Source organism: Amborella trichopoda, chromosome 7, assembly GCF_054954075.1.
Source record: "Amborella trichopoda isolate Santa Cruz 75 chromosome 7, AtrichopodaSantaCruz75HAP2 v2.0, whole genome shotgun sequence".
NCBI classification, from domain to species: Eukaryota; Viridiplantae; Streptophyta; class Magnoliopsida; order Amborellales; family Amborellaceae; genus Amborella; species Amborella trichopoda.
The window spans coordinates 4066778-4073843 of NC_142342.1; the positions used below are offsets into that span (position 1 = coordinate 4066778).

Consider the following 7066-nt stretch of genomic DNA (forward strand, 5'->3'; position numbering starts at 1 on the left):
AAAAACAAAAAAAACAAAAAATTTGATCATGGATTACAAGAAAAAAAAACAAACATTTCGATCATGAATTACAAAAAATTCTATCATGGGTTACAAAAAAAAAAAAAAAGCAAAAAATTTGATCATGGATTACAAAAAAAAAAAAAAACAATTCAATCATGGATTACAAAAAAATCGATCAAGTATTACAAAAAAATCTATCATGGATTACAAAAAAAAAAAAAAAAAAAAAAAGAGGAAAAGTTTGGTACGGGACTCGCCGATTCCGTACAGTGAATCGGCGAGTCACTGTACAGAATCGTCTGGTTCTCTCTAGAACCGGGCGATTCCCGTTTTTTTCGCCGATTCGACCCGTCCATGGCGATTTCCGAGTCGAACAGGGCGAGTCCGGTTCGACTCAGCGTTTTTTTAAACACTGGTTTCAATGTTTCCCCTACAGAATAGAATTTTTATCCTCCCCTACCATCCAGCCGTCTAATTTTGATCAAGAGAGCTACTCACTGTTTGATCTTAAATCCGACGTCTTAAAGTATTTTATTTTTAATTTTTTTTATACAAATTGTATGAATATGAAATTTGGTACTGCCATCTTCTCATTGGGCCGCACCTATAAAAAACATTAAAATATTTTTTCGATAAAATATAGTGACCAAAATACCCCTTGAAATTTTCAGGGGTATTTTGGTCATTTTATTTTATTGAAATATTTTTTTTTTTGCTAGTGCGAGTTTAATAGAGGAATAAACGTCCAAAATTTGGTATCAATATAGTTTATATAAAAAAATTAAAAATAAAATAGTGTAGAAACGTGACATTGTGATTGAGGCAATCTTAGCCCTCCATTCAGAATGGACGGTTGGATAAGGGGGAGGATAGAACTTCAATGCTGTAGGGGAAGCATAGAAAGCTCTATATAAATATATATAACATATTTATCAAATATGTATTTAATCCCCATCCTTAGAACTGTTGGGATTAATAAGTTCCAGTCCAATTTATGGGGGGGTTTTGTGCGGTCCCCTACTATTTCTAATCCAACTCAAGAGGTTTAGTTTCAAATTCGAGCTCTTCCAAACTCGATGGGAGATTTTGAACACACTGGTTTAGTTGTTCACCTTGTTGGGGACTTAGTGGTAACTTAGAGAAAGAGGAAATTAATAAGACCCCTTTGCCTCAACTTTTTTAACATCCTCCCCAAACAACTTTTTAAAATACTATGAAAATCCCATTTTAGTCGGCATCAATTAATTGAGAGAAGACTATCATGATGATGATGAAAATCCCATTTTCTTTTGCAACTACCCCCTAAATTCAAAATGTAATTTTAAAAAAAATCAAAATACCCCATATGGCTCATGTTTACAACACCCATTTTTTTTTTCTTTTTTTTCACCATATTGAAAAATGAGTATGTGCCGATCCGACAAAAAAAAAAAACATTCTGGACCGACACAAAAATGTGTTAAGCCGTCTGGCACATTGATTTCATGGTGCTAGACTAGCAGCCGGACTAAAAACAATAATTGGAATTTTATTTTGGTCATAAATTTATAGAAATTATCACAAATATACCTTAATTTTCGTCTATTTAGAAAAAGAAACCCTAACCTTCATAAACCTCATCCACATCCTTTTCTTTAATTTTGATTGTTTTGTGACCAAAATAACCTTTATAAAATTCATAAGCAATTGTTTCCTCTTTAAATTCATAAGCAATTGTTTCCTCTTTAAATTCTATGTTTATGTGGATGTTCTATAAAAGTTAGAATTTATCAAAAAATTAAAAATAAATTCATGATTGAGAAAATAGAATGAAATATGGAAAAAAACTTTTGCTTCGAACTATTGGTCATTCATCTACACATAAAGGCAACTCTACCTCTATGTAACGAGATTAGTTGGAAGTTTGGACTTTGAATTGCCACACTTTTTGTTGATGATATCAATATAATTCAGTCCACATGATCCCAATTCCCTGGGGTCGGTTATATGAATCTTGTTCTGCCATTTTGTTCATAGGTTCAATATTCATGATATGATTTGGCAAAGTTTTACGTTAGTACATGGGCTAGGGATTGGCATGACTGGCTTGGCGATGGCCAAGGAGGAGTTACGTAGTCTACGGGGTGTATATACCACTAAAATTTGAACCAGAGAGAGACTTATTATGGATGTAAATCAGAGCCCAAGCTGTATTTTAAAATTGGTCTTAGTAGACTTATTATGGATGTAAAATCAGTGTAAAGTTGATGATATCAATGTAAATCAGCGCCTGACTTTACATTGTAAATCAGAGCTCTGATTTACATCCATAATAAGTCTGATTTACATCTATAATAAGTCGGGCTCTGATTTACAATGTAATGGAGAGAGGTTAAGAACCATGAGGGAAACAAAATGGTTTACAATGTAAAGAGAAGTTGAGAACCATGAAAATTAATGGAGAGAGGTTCTGATTTACATCCATAATAAGCCTGATTTACATCCATAATAAATCAGGCTCTGATTTACAATGTAAAGTTGGCAATCACTTCACAGTGATGACCCAACAAACTAGTTCTTGGTAGTCCATTAGATTAGAATTTACACAAGATAAACCATTTTGTTTCCCTCATGGTTTGGGCTCTGTCCATCTCTTTCATTTTGTTTGTCACTATGAATGTATGTTGCAATCTTATTATAATTGAAACAAATGTCCTCTAGATTTAACAAAATATTAAGAACTTGTCGGTCGTTATCGATAATGCAACTTTTGGTTATGTTTGGGTCAGTGTTGGAATACTCGGCGAGTCTAACTTAGACTCTTTTTTGTTCCATTTTTTTGGTATGATAACGGTGCGAATGGAGGGTGGGACATCATGTTGGTCCATCTGCCTCCCAAACAACCGATGCCCCAACCCCATTCCCGAGTCCAACTTAGACTCACCAGTGTTAGTTATGCACACAGCCAAATCTGGAACCAAACACATAGGAACCAGCTGAGGTTTACCAAATTTTATTATCTTTGTTGTATGGAGTCTATGACAGACTTGGCCTTGTCTATATAGACCTGCGCAGTCTTAGGATCATAGTAGTGCCAACCCAAATCCTTGTTTTTTAACACTGATTTGGATTGATCAGTTGGGGATTCAATTCCACCTAGAATATGACGAGATTAAATATCGAAATTGATAATCTAAGAACCCATTCATAGCACAAAACTACATGACTTCTATAAGGGCAATTACATTGAGTACATAATTAATGTGTTTAGTTCATTCTCAGTTTGGTTCTCTGATTCACCATTGATTCCATTTTCATGGCATTACTAGTTAACTACAAGAAACTTTTGAGATGAGTGTTTTTGGCAAATGCATACACATATAAAATAGACTTGCGAGGAATAGTAAAAACACTATGACATGAAATATCTTCTTAACATAGCCCAAAAAAAGGAAATTATCTTCTTGCAGTCAAAAGGAACAGTTCCTTCTATTGATATTTTTTGGGTAGTTGTTCCTTCCATTGTTATTGTTACTAATTTTCTAGATTTTCATTTTCTTATTTAGTTTCTTCCTTACAATTATAATCTACAAACTCATGACTGAACTCGATTTAGTTGGAGACAAAACTGAAACTTTTCAGCAGAAGTATTTTCTCATTTGCTTCTCATTATGTATTTACATTCTCTGTTCTTCCAAAACTAACATCAACAGGATATTTATTAACAATCAGTAAGAAATTGCCTTAATTGATGATACTGAGATATGTGATACAAGTTTGACAAATTTGAAATTTGAAGCTCTAATTAATTCTTGAAATGTGTTGGCCCTGTATCAGTTTTATAACTCTTAAGTGACTAATAAGCTAGCAAATAGAGAAATTGATATCAGAAGCTCAAAATAATCCTCAAGTCATATGTCACTATCTTCTGCTTTATGTCATATTCGCACAATGTTTATTGATTTAAGCAGGTCTGAGTTCCATTTGTATGGATTTTGTACCTCATCTTCAGATATTTATAGTTTGGAATTATGAATAGAAAAATGTGCACAATAGTTCAACAGACCATGGTAGTCTAAGGCTCCAAGATACATCCACCATCCACTCCCGAGTGGATGTCCTTTGGGCCGAACTCTGGTTAATCTCCAAACATCCAGTGAGTGGGAACAGATGGTTGCTAGAGCCTTGGAATGTCAAACATAATAATAGTCTATGCGACTATGTTGTGCTTTATATTTAGTATCATTTATAGATTGATCAAGTGCCTTGTTAAATTGATGAGTTTCTTGTAATATTTTTCTATTAACAAACGGTACTTGTGAGCAGAGATGGAAGTAGCACATATAAGTTCACAACAATTCAGTTTCCATGAATTGGAGGAGGCAACAAATAGCTTCCGAGAGGAATATTTATTAGGTAAAGGTGGCCCGGGAAGAATTTACAAGGGACACTTAAATAACACTGGTCAGGTGAATGCCCTCTCTATCCACACCTCCCACACCCCACCTCCCTTCTCCCCTGTGTGTACATGTGCGTGTGTGTATGTGCATGTGTTCCTTTTAAGTTTTGGAACTATTAGAAATTAGAATTGGGCTAGAATATGCTTCTATGTAATTGGAGATTGGAACACTACCCCGAAAAAAATGAAAGATGAAAACTTGTAGCCCTTGATCAAAAGATTAAAACGTGAGAGTCTAATGCAAATTCCTTGGGGTCAGGTTGTGGCAGTTAAGCAACTTCACAAGAATCAAAACATTGAGTTTCTTGTTGAGCTCATGATGCAGAGTATGCTTCATCACCCTAACCTAATCAATCTTATAGGATATTGTGCTGATGGAGATCACAGACTACTAATGTTTGAATTCATGGCGTCAGGTTCTCTAGAGGACCACCTTTTTGGTATGCTTTTCTTATGTTTCTCTTACATAGCCACCTTCTTGTGCAGAGATGCTAGTTTGAATTTACTTGTCAAACTTAAGCCTCATACCTTGATATATTTGTTTTCTTCTATATTATATACTTGAAAGTTAAAAGATATATGAGGGAACGTTAATATATACTGAATTTGATTATGCAGTAGATATTTAAGTGTTCTTTAGTGGTAAGATAACTCTGTAAATCAGACAAGTCTACCAAATTTAAGTGTTGGATATCGATTATTTGAAATGGTGGTTGTTTACACAGATATCTCAGTAGATTGGAGGCCATTAGACTGGATTATGAGAATGAAAATTGCTGCTGGTGTTCCTAAAGGATTCTAGTATTTGCAAAACAAAGCAAGTCCACCTGTTTTTTTTAGAAACCTGATGACTTCGAACATTTTACTTGATGAACAATGCAATCCGAGATTATTCGATTTCAGGCTTGCTAAATTTGGTCCCATTGGAGAAAAAATACATGTGTCGACAACGGTGAATGCGGCTACATCGACCCAGAATATGCTAGCAGTGGTCATTGAACTGCAAAGTCAGATTATAGCTTTGGAGTTGTTCTATTAGAGTTAATAACTCGACGGAGAGCAATTGATCCTACAAGGCCAACTGAGGAACAAAATTTAGTTTCTTGGGTACCTCTCTCTCTCTCACACACACATACATATGGGCATAAGCACATGAAAAACCTCGTATACATTCACAAACATGCAGTACATTGTTACCTTCATTCTTGATCACATTGCAACTCCTCGTGCCCAATTTAACAGGCCAAAGAAATGTTCAAACAGAAAATAAGGCTTCCTGAGATGGCTGATCCATTACTTCAAGGGAGCTACCCCATAAGTGACCTAAACCAAGCAGTCACCTTAGCTGTTTCATGTGTCCAAGAAGAGAGTACCCTGTGCCCCCAAATCAGTGATGTTGTGTTGTGCCTAAATTCAGTTTTCTAATCACACCAGCATGCTATGATGGACTTGCTTTACAAGGAGCCTCATCAAACTATAGATGAGGTTTTTTTGGGTAATGAGTTTGAAAGGTTAATTAGTGGGGATTCGGGCCCCTACCTTTGGTGAGAATGGAGTTCAAGACTGCATCATGGGGCTCATTGGTACTACCGCTAATACCGCTAAGGCCTCGGCCCATTCTCATAGGTGCCAATACTAGTGAGAGGAAGGGAGAAAAAACTTACGATATTAGTATTTTGTGTGTATTTTTAGTACTAATTTATTGAGATCAAGAAATATTCCTCCTGTTTTTCTTTTTTGTTTGTGGGCAAAGAAGTTATCACAATTCTCTCTTGGATTTTTATATATATATAATTGTCCTTGTTGATAGCTGTTTGGGAAGGACTGTTAGCTTCATCCATATCTGCTCATCAATCAATGTGTGTGTACTCTCTTACAAATAATTTACATTGTGTGTATGTGTTTGTGTTCATAGACATCGAATAAAATTGGAGCAAGAAGCAGTCTCTTAATAAAATTGGATGATCGTTCCACTGTTAGTGACATCTTCTATATAAATTTTACCATGCGATAAAAATGGTCTGTTTTTTGTGTTGAGAGATATCCAATAAAACTGGAACAATAGAGAGAACTCTCTTCGATAAAATTGAAAAATCATTCCACTGCTTGAGCATCTAGTAAATAATTTTACCATGAAATTAAATCAACCTGTGTGTGTGTGTTGAGAGACAAAAACTTGGATTTCTCTTCAATAAAATTGGAAGATCATTCCACTCATTGGCATGCCTGTTTGCTGATCTTATTAACCTCAAAAGTTTCATACCTCTGCATTTTCTATTTTCTATAGTTTTCTATGGAGAGAGGATATAATTCTTGGAGATTTTGGCTTTTTACGTGCAAGGAGCACATCAAAGTTTGTGTATAGATACATCTTAACGACCTATTAAGAAATAAAATTGATCAACCGTGGTCAAAGTAAAGGGTTGTAATTTGTATAAGTTATCAACTCTAAACAATTAAAGTAATCCGCACCTCCAAATATTGTTAAAAGATGTAGTTTTGGTGCTAGAAACTCTTACAATGGTATGAAAATATATTTTCATCCTAATTATGAAATTTCAAACTCCAAATGTGGTATAGATCAAACGTATCTATAAACACTTAGACATTTTGAAAATGGACAAT

At 34.8% G+C, this 7066-nt stretch overlaps 1 pseudogene; it reads left to right on the forward strand.

Annotated features, from left to right (window-relative positions):
- The first annotated feature begins 4310 nt into the window (after positions 1-4310).
- On the forward strand, positions 4311-5866 carry LOC105421664 (putative serine/threonine-protein kinase PBL7; annotated as a pseudogene).
- The last annotated feature ends 1200 nt before the right edge of the window (positions 5867-7066 follow it).